Source organism: Eschrichtius robustus, chromosome 12 (genome assembly GCF_028021215.1).
Source record: "Eschrichtius robustus isolate mEscRob2 chromosome 12, mEscRob2.pri, whole genome shotgun sequence".
In the NCBI taxonomy this organism is placed as follows: Eukaryota; Metazoa; Chordata; class Mammalia; order Artiodactyla; family Eschrichtiidae; genus Eschrichtius; species Eschrichtius robustus.
This window is the reverse complement of record NC_090835.1, coordinates 92,617,853-92,633,729: the sequence shown is the minus strand read 5'-3', so window position 1 is coordinate 92,633,729 and position 15,877 is coordinate 92,617,853.

Below are 15,877 nucleotides of genomic sequence, written 5' to 3'. Positions count from 1 at the left end.
AAACCGGTGAAGATTTGACATTCCCAAACCAAGACAATCGATCACCTGTTAATATAGATATAATGGGGGGAATTCCCTGGCGGTTCCGTGGTTAAGACTCTGCGCTTCCACTGCAGGGGGCCCAGGTTTGATCCCTGGTCGGGGAACTAGGATCCCGCATGCCACAGGCAAGGCCGATAGATAGATAGAAAAATAGATAGATAGATAGATAGATAGATAGATAGATAGATAGATAGATAAAGGTAGATAGAAAAGTAGATAGACAGATAAATGATATAGATATAACAGTAACGGATATCTGTGGCATTGTCCCCCCAGCACTGACTTCTCTGCTTCTGAGAAGGGCTCTGCCCAGCACCACTCCCATCTGCATGGCTACTATAAGACCTTCCTTGTTCATCTATGCTCTTGATAATTCTTGCATGACTACATCTCCCAGCCAAATGTGACAAAGCTAAGGGTGAGCAACTGACCCAAACCAAAATAATGAGTGCCTTTACTGGTGGTTTTGAATTTGTGACTCAGTGGTGGAACCCATAAGATATGACCCTAAAGAGCTGTTGGTAGCCCTGTCTCTTACTAGTCTGCAGTGAAAGAAATAAAGCCAATCCAACTGAGCGAAGCCACGGCTATAGACAGAGTTCCAGTAGCGTTTGAACTTCTGGTTCAAGTCGTCCCCAAGACGTACCTGCATTACAGCCCTATTTGACTTACCATACCTGATCAAGTTTAAGACACCATCAGTTAAAAGATGCACCACTACGTTATGTATGTATTTGATGTAAATACACTTGTAATGAAATAGTAACGTGCTATCAATTGTTAGACTCATTTCAGAGCTGTTTTTTAAAAGTGTAATGCAAATTTTAGAATCAGTGAGCTAGAGTAGTTATTCAACTCTTCCTTGGCATCTAAGCAAATTCAAGTTGGCTTGCCATGACTTACAATCACAAGACTAATATATTATGGACTTACATATGTGAATATGATGCAGAGAGAAGTTCTGACCTGGGAATAAGATAATGTGAAAAACACACAGCAGTAAATATTTCTTAAGGGAAAAATTATGTCATGTAAGAATTATAAAGAGCATAAATTACCCTGAAAGTAAGCATGATTGCCAGTGTCCTCATTTGCTCCAGTATTACTTGGAAGCATCCAGTGACCCGTCTTGAGGTGAAGAACTAAAGACAGTAACAATAGTTTCAAGCAAGTCAATTGAGCCGTTTTCCTATAATTATCAAACATAAACACAATTTTGGGTATTGGTTAATATACACGAGCATCTTCTCAAGAGTGAGAGAGTCCCCAAATTCCATCCTCTTAAGGTAATTAAATCATATTCTAACAACTAGTGAAGAAAGAATGATTCAAACTGAAGAAAGCTTTAAAACTCCACAAATCAGCAAACTTTTCTTTGGGAACAAAACAGTTTAGAAACTCAGATTTACCTTTGCCAGCACAGGTAACGGGCCCTATCCGAAAGGCTACAGAGATTTGCCAACTGTTCAAGGTGGTACTCTGAATTTAATGGAACAAAACAAGAATTCATTCTTACAGGTTCAAGTGTCCTGTATCTCACTTTTATTTTAAATTTGGCTTGTGGTCTCCCGTCTGCCGTAGCGTGAGCGGCAAACTCACACAGTCTGCCAGATGGCAGAGGGAAGCCCATTAGTTATGCATCCCACATCCTGATCAAAACTGAAAGAAATTATGCTCAGATTGAGGAGGGATGCTCGAGAGTAAGGCAATGATTAGAATATTCTGTATTTCTACAGAAGATTTCACATCATCATTGTCCATAAATAAACTCATTCTTATGATCTGCAGACCCAAGTCTGGGATTACTTCCAAAGGAACTTCTCTCATGGTTTGGGTCAAAACGCACACGTTCCTGTGATATTCATTAGAGAATGCCACAGAGCCGATGCCCTTTCAAGGTTATCTCGAGAAGTCTGAGAATTAGACTGTGAGATAATACATTAAATGTTGTGCCTTTCAGAGGAGGTCTGTTCTTTAATAGGTACTGGGGAGGAAGAAGAGGAATTCAGTTACAAAGGAAGCTTATTAGAAACTTCGAGAGACAGGCTTGATGAAAATTAATGGGAAATGCAATGTATAAATACTGCTGATGAGAAAAATTCTAAGAAGTACTCTGAAAGGAGCTGAGGGACCCAAAAGTGTATAGAATAATATTAACTGATTGCTTTAAGGAAAACCAATCACTGTACATATGTCCATGGAAGCCAATCCCAGCTCCACTTGGAATTGTTCTTTTGACAAGGAGCGAATGAATAACTATTTCTAGTCCTCGGTTGCCCCATCTATAAAATAAGAGTAAAAATACCTCTTTTTCCCCACCCACTAGGATGCTGTGAAGAAAAATGACAGAGAGAGACATTTCAAAGGGGGGAAAGCTCTGTCTCAGTTGAAGAAAGGAAAAAAATCTTTCTTCCTATCCCGAACTTTCTGAAAAAGCTAGACAAATCAACAGACATTCACTGAGCATCTATGATAATTCCAAATCAGCGCTGAGGGAAGTTTAGAAGACCACAAACATGCAACTGCAGTAATAGAAGTAGAGAAAATAGCACAGTGGTCCAGGGTAAAGATGGCCCTCCAGTTGTGAGGGATGCAACATGTACGCTTCCTGCTCTCATGGAGTTTCTGGTCTAGTGCCCAGGGGAGCCCTGGGGCTGCAACATCCAAGCCTGGATCTCCATTAGAATTGCATGGGAAGCTTCCTAAGATCACAATCCCTGGGTGCCTTGCCCAAGAGCCAGTGAACTGGAGCATCTGAAATGAAGAGGGATGTGACATGTAGAGAGGTGATTGGATGACATCCCTGGACGTCTCACGCAAACTCGCATCAGTGTGGTTCTGCCCTTATTTACATTCAGCAAGATTTTGGTTGAATAGAGAATTCAACATCAAAAATAAAATAAGCCCTTGGTTTTGCAAAATCTTAGGTCTAATGGGTTTCCTCATAGACAGGAAATTATTTCAAGAAATTCTTTCATTCATTCACTCATCATTCGTTCACTCAACAGACACTTCTTGTATGCCTCTTGTGGCCCTAGGGTCTCAGCAGTGGAAAGGACAGACAAAGTCTCAGCTCTTATGAAGCTATCACCAACATAAACTGAGCATCCAGACCCCCAGCTTTTGTTTTTTCAGGTTTGATTCTTTAACTGAACCAGATGTTCTTCCCATAATTCCACACATTCCTTCTCACCCTACCCCCTTTCTGCCACCCTTTCTTCCCTCCAGAAATTCATTTCTATTTATTTGCAAACACAGATTTTAACATTTGCTCATCTGAAGTCTATTAGTCTCTGCATATTTCTGCCCTTGATTCTGAACCAGGCAGGGCAGTAAAACAAGTTTGTCTGTGTAACACGTGCTTGTTCCTTGCTTCATTTTCTTCTGTTTTACATTCAGGATGACAGGAACTATATCTTGGAGCAGGAGGTTTACATGTACATACCTTGGGTAGATAGGATCTGATGGGCGATGTAGACATGATCAATCGACAAATACTTATGAGACATTCCTGAACATATAAAACAATATCCTCATTCTCAAGAAGCGTATCAAGCTTCCTGTGACGGACAACTCAGTAAAGGTAACAGAGGCCTACTCTCTCCCTTCAGTAATGGGAGGAGAGGAGAGGAAGGATTTTCAAGGTGGCAGGCAAATTATCTCCTCTTGTAGAGCAAGGCCAAAATAATGCCTGCCTTGTATTGAACAGTTTCACATTAGGTGCTGTGTGTGTGTGTGTGAGATGCAAAAACAGGACTAGTGGTACCTAGAGGGATAAACTTTTCACTCTTCCTGGTGCATATCTCACCAGCTTTGGGCAGGATGAAAATAAGGGCAATTCTTGATAAAACCAACAAAAGGGAAGATGGGAAGGTGACCCTCTGAGCATCCTTTCCTCCTTTGTTCCTCCTGCATCCCCTCAAGTGGGCTTTCTCATCACCATCGTCTCATCAGCACTGCTCCCATCTTTCTGTTCCCAGAACATTGCTACCCAAGGGCCCACTGTTTGTCCCACCTCCTCGCTAGGGTACGAGGGCACAGCATTCTACCGAGCCCCCTCCTTCATTTGTCAACAGAGTGGGTCCAACTGCTCCTTGGCAGGTGGACCTCCCTTCCTCCCTGCTCGAGAACGTCCCTCCTAAAGCTGGCTGGCCAAAGGGAGAGGACGACCTTCCCAGATAGAGAAGGACTGTTGTCCATGTGAAGAGTCTACCGATCTCTCCAACGACCCTCCAAGCTCACGTTATTGTGCTTTCTCCAGCACCAAATTTAGCCTCTCTGATCCAGATTCTTTGACATTGCTGGTAAACTTTAATGGATCAAGTAAATTATTCCAGTCTAATCAGCTCATGGGAAAAGAGCCATGGAGAATCTAAACACTCATCTGTTACCTGTCTCAGTGTCATCTGTGAATTATTACAACCTCTCAAGACAACGTCCCGACCTTTGTTCTCTCAACCCAAGGAAATGCCTCTAAGAGAAGGAATTTCAGGCTACGGTAAAAAGGGCAGGAGATATATTAGCACTGGAGGGTCCTTCACCTCATACTAGTACCGGTAGGGCATCCTCCAACACAAAACTAGTTCAACAAAGAAAATTCAGTGACCTTCTTGCAAGTCCTCTTCTGCCAGGAGAGGAAAAAATTAATATATACTTCAAGTATTAGCCATGTTTTATACATTTTCTGCCACAGTTTAAGTTGAAAATGTTTTCATAGAACCATAATGTGTAAGTAGTTCTCTGTACATTGCCCCCAAAATAACTCAGAGTCAAAAAAAATATCCATTTTTGTAATAAAATGTTGGGAAAATAAGCTTAGGGATTAAATATCAACTACTTGCTCTTAAACCAAGGACATGCCATTTACCTTTAAACCCTTAAACCATCACTGAGTAACTGAAAGATACAAATCATATTGCTTCTGGTTTTTTATAAGAGCTTTGTTTTGTTTTGAGCAACTTAACATATAAACAGAAAATATTACCCTGAAGAAAAGAATGTGATCACTTTTTTTGGCAAGTAAGATGTTAGCAAAGACATTTACCTTTGTAGAATTTATTAGAAAGAAATTTACCTGCTGTATTAGTGTCCTAGGGCTGCTGTAATGTGGAATCTTAAAACAAACGAAATTTATTGTCTCGCAGTTCTAGAGGCTAGAAGTCTGAAATCATAGTGTTGGCCAGACCATGCTCCCTCTGAAAACTGTAGGGGAATCCTTCCTTGCCTTTTCCAGCTCCTGGTAGTTTGCTGGCAATCTTTGGCATTCCTCAGCTTGTAGCTACACACTCTAAACTCTGCCTTCATCATCACATGACATTTTCCTTGTGTCTGTGTCTTCACATAGCCATCTTCCTATGTGGACACCAGTCTTTTTTTTTTTTTTAATATTTTATTATTTATTTATTTATTTGGTTGTGCCAGATCTTAGTTGCGGCTGGCAGGCTCCTTAGTTGCAGCTCAAGGGCTCCTTAATTGAGGCTTGCCAGCTCCTTAGTTGTGGCATGCAGACTCTTAGTTGTGACATGAAACTCTTAGTTGCAGCATGCATGTGGGACATAGTTCCTTGATCAGGGATCAAACCCGGGCCCCCTGCATTGGGAGCGTGGAGTCTTAACCACCTGTGCCACCAGGGAAGTCCCACGGACACCAGTCTTGTTGGATTAAGGGCCCACCCTATTCCAGTATGACCTTGTTTAACTCAACTAATTATATCGCCAGTGACTGTTTCCAAATAAGAATACATTCTGCAGTACTGGGGGTTAGGACTTCAACATATCTTTTGAGGGGGACACAATTCAAGCCATCATATCTGGAATCTGTAATTTTATTTGAGAATGACTTGGAAAGCAGGTCTTGCCCTCTGGAGAAGCTGGGTCCTTGGTCTAAACCAGTGTTCCATTTTCAGAGCTACGTTATTGATATATATAGGCCACTGGGCTCCCATTTAGGGTGGCATGAGTTGTAGAAGGATCATTGAATCAAGAGTAGGAATATCTGAGTTAGGAATTCAGCTCTGCCATCTAGCAGGTGTGTGACTTTGGGCTAGGCGTTTGATATCTGTAACGCTTTGTGTTAGAGAGGGTAAAAATACCTAGGTTTTTCAGAAGGTTAGAAACACCTATATACCAATATTGCATAAGGCAAAAGCACCTAGCCTTGTGGATTATTGTGAATATTTTTAATTATTCAAAACAAGACTGTATTCATGTATTACTTGTAAAATTAAAATACCTTCATTAAAATGCATGCGGCTTTATAATCTGTAAAACACTCACAAATTAAGATATTATTACATTTAATAAATCATACCCAATGTCTTAAAAAATATTAATATTCCTCCCAAAATATCTACCATTCATCTTAGATTTCACTCGTGCAAGTAAATGGCATTTGAGGCAATTGTCCAAAGCACTCCCACAATTCCATATTCCATCCCTTTCTTTTTCTTCCTCTCACCTTTCGCCTTTCCCATTTGTTCTTCTTCTGCTTTTCCCCTGTTGTTTGTTTTAGGTCTTCTTCTCTGCTCAAGGGCATTCCTAAGAGCACACAGGATTAACAGAGGTTGCTGACCATTAACACAGAATAGGTCACATGTGTGGCCTGTCCACTCAGTGCCCTGTGTTATACTCACTTCCCACTCGTCTGTGATTTCAGAGTAGCTGTGGGGAGTTCCATGCACCCCAGTGCTGTTGCACCTCGGCTGTAAGCCCAGCATCTCCCTTCAGTTCTGCCTGAAGTTCTCTCCAAAGGTAAGGAGGCCTACTCAACTGGGTGCACCAGCAGCTCCAAATTACAGATAAACGAGGGACAAGAGATGCTGGGTGGATGCCTCAGTTTCCCTTCCTTTGGAGGGACAATTCTGAGGCATTCTACCCAGAGGGTCCCCAGGTCATTAACAAACCCCCTTTCTTGGCTTTTGCTCTTTCACTCTCACTGCTCCTTCACCCCTGCTTTCTGATATCATCTCCCAAATAAGCTACCGGCACCCCAATACTTATCTCAGGCTCTGGAGCCCAAACTAACACAGCACCTGATAGGCTTCAGCTCCATAAGCCTTTAGACAGGAATTATTCCATTTGAAGTAATAGAAACTCAACTCAGACTAGCTTAAGCAAAGAGGGTCCTTATTAACACACATAACTGAAAAGCACAGGAGTCCAGTTTAAAGTACATCTAGACCGAGGGGCTCTAATTATATTATTAACACTTGGATTATCTTCTTTTTGTACTTCCATTGTCCTCTGCATTGACTTCATTCTCAGGCAGGCTCTTTCTAAATCATGATCTCTAGACGATTTAGACTTATATCTTCCCAGTTTAGAAGATAGTAGAAAGAAAGAGTTCCTTTTTTCCAATAGATATAGAAAAACAAAATCCTGAGTTGAGTTTCACTGGCTTGGTTTAATCCATATGCCCACCCATGACATTTGATTCTACCTCATCTTATCTTATTATTTTTGGTGCCACACGATAACAAGACAAGTGAGTACCTAGAGGGATAAATCTTTCAATTTTACTCATGGATCTCTCACCAGCTTTGGGTAGAATGAAAGTAAGGTCAACTCTAGGCAAAATCAACTAAAGGGAAAGTGGCCCTCTGAGCTCCCAAGTAGGAAAACCTAAGGCTTAGAAAAGACTTACTGGCCAGGCCCAGGCCACATTCCCACTCTTGAAGTGTGGGTAAAAGTTTCCAGCTTCAAATAAATCACATGGTTCCTAGCAGTGAGGAGTAGGGACCAGCAAGCAAAAGTAGCTGATGCTTTATGTATAACTATATATGTCTCACACCCCTACAAATCCACGTACATCTATTCATCCAACAAACACTTAACAAGCATGTACTATGTGCTAAGCATCAAAAAGACAAAACTGACTAAAGAAAAACATCTGCTCTCAAAATGTTCACAGTCCAGTGGAAGAGAGAAAAATAGAAAGCAATAAGAAATCAAGAGAGTATCATTTTAATTCACATGCTATGGAAAAGGAGAGAAGGAGACATCAAAGTCTGCCTTGGTTGTCTGGTCTAATTCACTATGATGTCTTACCTAAATAGGTCAGAGGTTGGAAAACTTTTTCTGGAAAGGGCCACATAGTAAATATTTTCAGCTGTGTGGTTTAAACTCTCTCCGTTGCAACTACTCAACTCTGTTCTTGTAGCCATAGACAATATGGAAACAAATGTGTTTGGCTATGCTCTTCTAAAACTTTATCAATGGAAACCAAACTCTGGATTTCTTTTAATTTTTCACATGTCATAGGATATATTCTTCTTTTAATTTTTTTCGATCATTCAAAAACGTAAAAAGTATGAAAATCACTCTTAGATTTCAGGCTGTACAAAAACAGAGTGGGCCAGATTTGGTCCAGAAGTCAGATTGCCCATCCCTGACCTAGATTACTGCCACAGTCCTGGCCACTCCAATATACTCCCCATCCTGCAGCCGGAAGAATCCTTCTAAGACCAAATGTTATCTTGTCACACATCTGTCTCAATGACTTTTCATTGCCTTCAGGATAAATTCCAAATATCTTGATCATTTTAAGTTTCTTCACAACTCCTTGCTGAACTGCTTTTATTTCCTCCAACAAACCATGCATCCCATATTCCCTGCTCCCATTCCATATTACCTAAATAATCCCTACTCTTTCTGCTACCTATTTTTTTTTTTCCTCCAAGAAACCTTCCTTAAACTCTTCCCCAAGACTGGGTTAGGTGTCCTTAGTGTTTTGATAGCACTGTATATTGCCTCACTTCACAGCACTTATTATATACTATAATTATTATCATAGTATATAATTACAATGATAACATTATTATAATTCCCTGTCTGCTAGCCTGCATCTTCAAGCTGGATGAGGACACCCTTAAGTCTATCTCTTTCTCACTTATATCTGCCATTTCTAATTTAGGGTCTGGCACAAAGTAGATGCTCAACAAACGTTTATTGGATAAATGAATAATATGAAGAGGGGTATCTTAGGAGGCTTTGCAGAGGAGATGTTCCACGAGCAGAGTCTTAAAAGATGAGTAACAGTTTATAATTTTGACAGGGAGTGGTAGGTATTTTTAAGCAGAGTGACAGCTATATCAGACGTGAAAGTGGGAAAGACCATTTGCGATACTCCAGACAGTGTGGTATGGCTGGAGTTCATGCTAATTGGAAAATGATGTGAAATGAGGCTAGAGAGAGAACCTGAGAACTTGTAGGCTAAGATAAGGAATTTAGTCTTAACTCTTCAGGTAATGAGGAGCCTTAGAAGGACAGCTGGTTGAATTTACATTTTAGAACGCTCTTTTACATCTCATTGCCCATGTAGATAGTCTAGATACAATTAAAGTGCCTGGGATAAAGTAGGCAAGATCATTCTGGCAGTAGAGTTGACTGGAGTTTGATGCCAACCTCCCATTAGGAAATAATATTGGAGTCTGCAGCGACAATGCATTTAAGAAATAAGGACCACATGAGTCAAGGAAATGTTAGTGGAAGCTTAGTGGAAGTGTGTATTTAAAAGAGGAAAAATCGCCAGATTGGAAATACAGAATTAGAAGAAGTCACAGGCTATAGATATATGCTGTCCGATTCACTAGCCCACACGTGGCTATTTACATTTGAATTTAAATTAATTAAAATTATATAAAACTTTAATATTCAGTTCATTCATCACACTAGCTACATTTCATGTGATCAATAGCCATGCGTGGCTAATGGCTACTGTACTGGACAGTGCAGAATTACAGAACATTCCATCATTATAGAAAGTTTTGTTGGACAACACTACATAGACTTAGTTGAAGTTATAGCTAAAGTCAAGATCATCCCAGGAGTTCCTCAAAAAGCTAAATATAGAACTACCATATGACCCAGAAATTCCACTGCTAGGTGGAATACAGGCATACCTCATTTTATTGTGCTTTGCTTTATTGTGTTTCACAGATATTCCATTTTTACAAATTGAAGTTTTGTGGCAACACAGCATCGAACAAGTCTATCGGCACAATTCTTCAAGCAGCATTTGCTCATTTTGTGACTCTGTGTCACATTTTGGTAATTCTTGCAATATTTCAAGCCTCCCACCAACAAAAATATTATGCCTCATTAAAGGCTCAAATGATGGTTAGCATTTTTTACCAATGAAGCATTTTTAAATTAAGATACGTACGATGTTGCTTTAGATATAATGCTATTGCACATTTAATAAACTACAGGATAGTGTAAAGATAACTTTTATATGTGCTGGGAAACCAAAAAATGTGTGTGGCTTGCTTTATTGTGATGTTCATGTTATTATGGTGGTCTGGAACCAAAGCCACAATATCTCCGAGGTATACCTGTATATTCAAAATAATTGAAAGCAGGAACTTGAACAGATATTTGTATACTAATATTCATAGGAACATTATTCACAATAGCCAAAAGGTGGAAGCAACCTAAGAGTCCACCAACAGGTGAATGGATAAACACAATAAATGTATACATACAATAGAATATTATTCAGCCTTAAAAAAGGACATTCTGACATGCTACAACATGGATGAACCTCAAAGATACTAGGCTAAGTGAAATAATCCAGACACAAAAGGACAGATGTTATGTGATTCCACTTATATGAGCTACCTAGAGTACTCACATTCATAAAGACAAAAAGTAGAATAGTGATTACCAAGGACTGAGGGAAGAGGAGGATGGGGAGTTATTGTAAATGGGTGCAGAGTATTTGTTGGGAATAATAAAAAAAGTTCTGGGTATAGATAATGGCAATGGTTATACAACACGTATTTAATACCACTGAATTTTACACTCACAAATGGTTAAAATGATAAATATTATGTTATGTAGATTTTACCATAATAATAATATAAAAGATTATCCAGGGCTTCCCTGGTGGCGCAGTGGATAAGAATCTGCCTGCCGATGCAGGGGACACAGGTTCGATCCCTGGTCCGGGAAGACCCCACATGCCACGGAGCAACTAAGCCCGTGTGCCACAACTACTGAGCCTGCGCTCTAGAGCTCACGTGCCACAACTACTGAAGCCCAAGCGCCTAGAGCCTGTGCTCCACAACAAGAGAAGCCACTGCAATGAGAAGCCCGCGCACCGCAACGAAGAGTAGTCCCCGCTCGCTGCAACTAGAGAAAGCCTGTGCGCATCAACGAAGACCCAACACAGCCAAAAGTAAATTTAAAAAAAAAAAAAAAAAAAAAGATTATCCAGAGAGAATGACTAGAACAGGAAAAGGGGAAAGAGATTTTTAAGGAGATAAAGAAGAAAATGAAGCCATCAAGGAGATCCAGAAAGTCAGAGGGGTAGAATGGGAAACCAGAGGGAGTGCTGTCAAGGAAACCAAAGTGGGAAAGAAAAAAGTAATTTTCTACCCACAGGCCCATTTGTGATATGCTGCCAACCATGTTCCCTATTTAAAACCCACAAGAAAGAGGTACACCCAGACCACCAAGTCTGAAAAGGTAGCTTGCGACCCTCTGCTTACTCCTGTCCCAGATCTCATTCTAACCATCATCTAAGTGAATCAAGGATCTTGAGTCCACTTTTCTTCTTCGCTTTTTCAAGTTCTCTCTGAGAAACTGCGAAGAAAACAGCTCATAACTTTCCTTTCCCTTAATGCTTGTTGGAGACGTTTGCCTACATGGCATCATTTCAATGACACTTCAATGTGGTAGGTTCAAAACAAACGTTTAAAAAGGAAGGAAAATTAAATCTGAACGGGCGATGATGCAGCATCGTTCCTCAGTCTCTCCTTACTCCCACGTGAAAACAGAAAGGACGTCTAGATAGGAAAACCAAACACCACGGGCTACATTTGCAACAAGACTTAGTGGCAGAGGTGCCTCCATGAATCCCAGAATATAAATGAACGTGAACCAACCACCAAAAGAGTTGTGTGGTATCAGCCCCCGTACACGAGGAAGAAGGAAAGACTTGGGTGGTGCTGGGTGCGTGTTGGACCTAAGAACAGGAGGAGCCCCCAGAGAGCCAGTAGATCTTCACTGGGATGTGAGTGGGCTGATGGGGCCATGGCAGCTGAAACTGAGAGGGGTTTTGCTCCCCAGGAGTAGATGACAGTAAGGGAGGGCAATAGGAAGGTCTAAAGGGACCACAGCAGTCTCATCCAACTCCCCTCAAAACTTACCCCCAGGGCTTCCTTTTCAGACAGGGAGGAAGACCAAGGAGGAAATGCTGGGAATGGGAATCAAAATTGATCAGGACAACATGGAATCAACCTAAATGTCCATCAACAGATGAATGGATAAAGAAGATTCGGTGTACATATACAATGGAATACTACTCAGCCATGAAAAAGGATGAAATAATGCCATTTGCAGCAACATGGGTGGACCTAGAGATTATCATCCTAAGTGAAGTAAGTCAGACAGAGGAAGACAAATATCATATCATATCACTTATATATGGAATCTAAAATCTAAAAATGATACAAATGAACTTATTTACAAAACAGAAACAGACTCACAGACATACAAAACAAACTTATGGTTACCAAAGGGGAAGGGGGAGGGGGTAAATTATGAGTTTGGGATTAACAGATACACACTACTATATATAAAATAGATAACCAACAAGGACTTACTATATAGCACTGGGAACTATATTTAATATCTTGTAATAGCCTATAATGGAAGAGAATGTAAAAAAAGAATATATATATGTTTTATATATATATATATCTGAATCACTTTGCTGTACACCTGAAACTAACACAACATTGTAAATCAACTATATTTCAATATAAAATTTTTTAAAAAGAGACTTAAAAGACAAATCAACATTTTTTAATGAGCAAGACTAAACTATACTTCCTGGAGATGCATATTTGGGTGACAAACTTTTTTAAAAACAAGGAAGTGAAGACTAAAAGATATTAGGCTAACGGTACTTTTAGTGGGAGGGAAGGTGTTGTGATCAGGATTAGGGTGAATGAAAGGGACTTCAGGGGCACAGGTCAAGTTCTACTTCTTGACCCGGGTCGGGGTTACAAGAGTGTTCACCTTATAATAATTAATTAATCCATGATTTGTTTTGTTTAGGTTTCTGTATCTGTATTTTTTGTTTCGATAAAAATCTGTTTCAAAACGGCAAGGAAACACACACATTTGAGATAATACCTTTTTTTTCCATCCAGTATATTTTGTCTGAATCACATAACTTGTTAACTGAGCAGGAAGAGCTTTAGTAGAAGAGGCAATTTGCAATCACAGTGCAGTCTAAATAAATAGTTACTAACAGTGGTAACGTTAGTTGCCCTAAGGTTCTATTAACAAGGGAGTTTTCCTTGTCGTCATTGCCTAGAAGCCAATTTGTAGAGCAGAGGCTGCTAGGTCATGGGTGCCTCTGTGGCAGTTTCCCATGTGTACCACCTGCATCACAATTATCCTGTTTATAATGCATATTCCTGGACTCCAACCGGAAATTCAGATTCAGTAGATGAGATGGGCAGCGATGCTCTGTGCTGTAAGTTCATCCTAGATTCATTTAAAAACGCAAAGGCTCTATCTAAACAGTACCTTCCTGGTCTGGGCAAAGAACTGAAGACAAAAAGCTCTACGCTGGTGCCCAAACCGCTATCTATAACAATAATGGTCAGTTTTCTAGGATGAGCACCTAGAAATTTTATTATTAGTGTTTGATGTGGTAATGGCTTAAGGCCATACTCCTCTTTCTTCCTAACCTGGAAAATAAAACGGAGAATGTTATTTCTATGTGGGCAACTAACTGAATTGCAATAGAAAAGACTTAGACTAGTTTTTTTCCAGACCCTAAAATTTAAAACTTTACACTCTCAATCCGATGTGACAACCAGATTTGGCTAAACTAAATTAGAGGCACAATTTAAACTTTAGATGTTCCAAAGATTTTCTGGGCTTGTGAACAGTTTCCTTAATCTCATAATATAATATAATAATATTATATATTATTTATATAATAAATATATATTTATTATATAAATATATTTATATAATATAAATATAATAATATTTCCATCTGAAGATTTAATATTGAATTCCATATTATAATAAATATAATATTATATTTGTATAATAAATATAATATATATTTGTATAATATATATTATATAAATATAATATTATATCCCATATTATAAAAATATAATAAATATATTTATGTAATATGAATATAATAATATTTCCATCTGAAGATTTAATATTGAATTCCCAAAAAAACTGTTTAATAGTATTGTTTCTTGGGAGTTATTTATATAGATCTTACGGATGTTGGCAAAACTGTATCCGAAATTGAAAATGAAGACTTTTAGAGAAAATTGTAATGTCAAGTTTTATATCTATAGTATGTATAATGTACATATATACGTGTATATATGTGTATATGTATATGTGTGTGTGTGTGAATAAAAATTCAGAGCTTGTTATGGTAACCAGCAGGATGAGAAGGTGTAGTAGGGGATTGGAAACACCCATCAAGTTATTAGACAGAGGGGTGGCAACGCTAGCTGTAGCAATGGGATATAATGGGATATAATGTAGAAATGGGATATAAAGTCATACAGCTGACTGTGGCCATCGATCTCTAGAGCATAAAGGAATTACCTGGAGGGACTTGATAAATGAGATTCTTGTGTCCTGCCACAGGGATTCTGACTGGTTGTGAACCTGCACTTTTATAAGCTCCTTGGGTGAGTCTGCACTGGGTGGTCAAGAAGTGATACTTTGAAGAATCTTCAACAAGCTGGCAATGAGTTTCATCGATGTCCAGTAAGGAATAATATCTTGGCAGCAATCCAAAACAAGTGAGTAGCAGCTAAGAGGTCTGAGGTTCAGGTAGGCAGGCTAACAGACTACATTAGTTTCTCAGGGCTGCCATAATAAATGACCACACACTGGGGAGCTGAAAACAACAGAAATTTATTCTATCACAGGTCTAGTGGCCAGAAGTCTGAAATGAAAGTGTTGGCAGGGTTCCGCTCCCTCCAGAGGCTCTAGCAGAGATTCTGTTCCTTGCTTCGTCCAGCTTCCGGTGGCTGTTGGCATTCCTTGTCTTCAGCTCCTCATCCTAACCTCCGCCTCTGTCTTCATGTCTTCACATGGCCATCTCCTCCTCTCTGTATGTCTCTCTTCTGGGTGTCTCTTTTTTTTTTTTTTTAAATTCAGAGAGGAGCACAAGGCTTTGTGTTTCTTTCTTTGTTATAAATTTATTTATTTGTTTATTTAGTTTTGGCTGCGTTGGGTCTTTGTTGCTGTGCGCAGGCTTTCTCTAGTTGCGGCGAGCTGGGGCCACTCTTCGTTGTGGTGCACGGGCTTCTCATTGCAGTGGCTTCTCTTGTTGCGGAGCATGGGCTCTAGGTGCGCAGGGCTTCAGTAGTTGTGGCTTGCAAGCTCTAGAGCACAGGCTCAGTAGTTGTGGCGCATGGGCTTAGGTGCTCTGCAGCATGTGGGATCTTCCCGGACCAGGGCTCGAACCCATATCCCCTGCACTGGCAGGCGGATTCTTAAGCACTGTGCCACCAGGGAAGCCCCTAGGTGTCTCTTATGAGAACACTTGTCATTAGATTTAGGGCCCATCCAGATAATCCAGAATGATCTCATTTCAAGATTCTTAACTTAATTACACCTGCAAAGACCCTTTTTCCAAATAAGGTCGCAACCACAGGTTCTAGAGATTAGGACAAAGACATGTTTTGGGGGGACGGGCACCATTCGAACAACAACCCAGGCCAATTCTGGGACAACTAGCTGCCTTGGATCACTGTCAGAGCAAGGGAAAGGGTGGTGGTGATTGGCAAGAATAGTCTGGCTCTAGTGCTAGAGCGGTCTGGCCTTCGCGG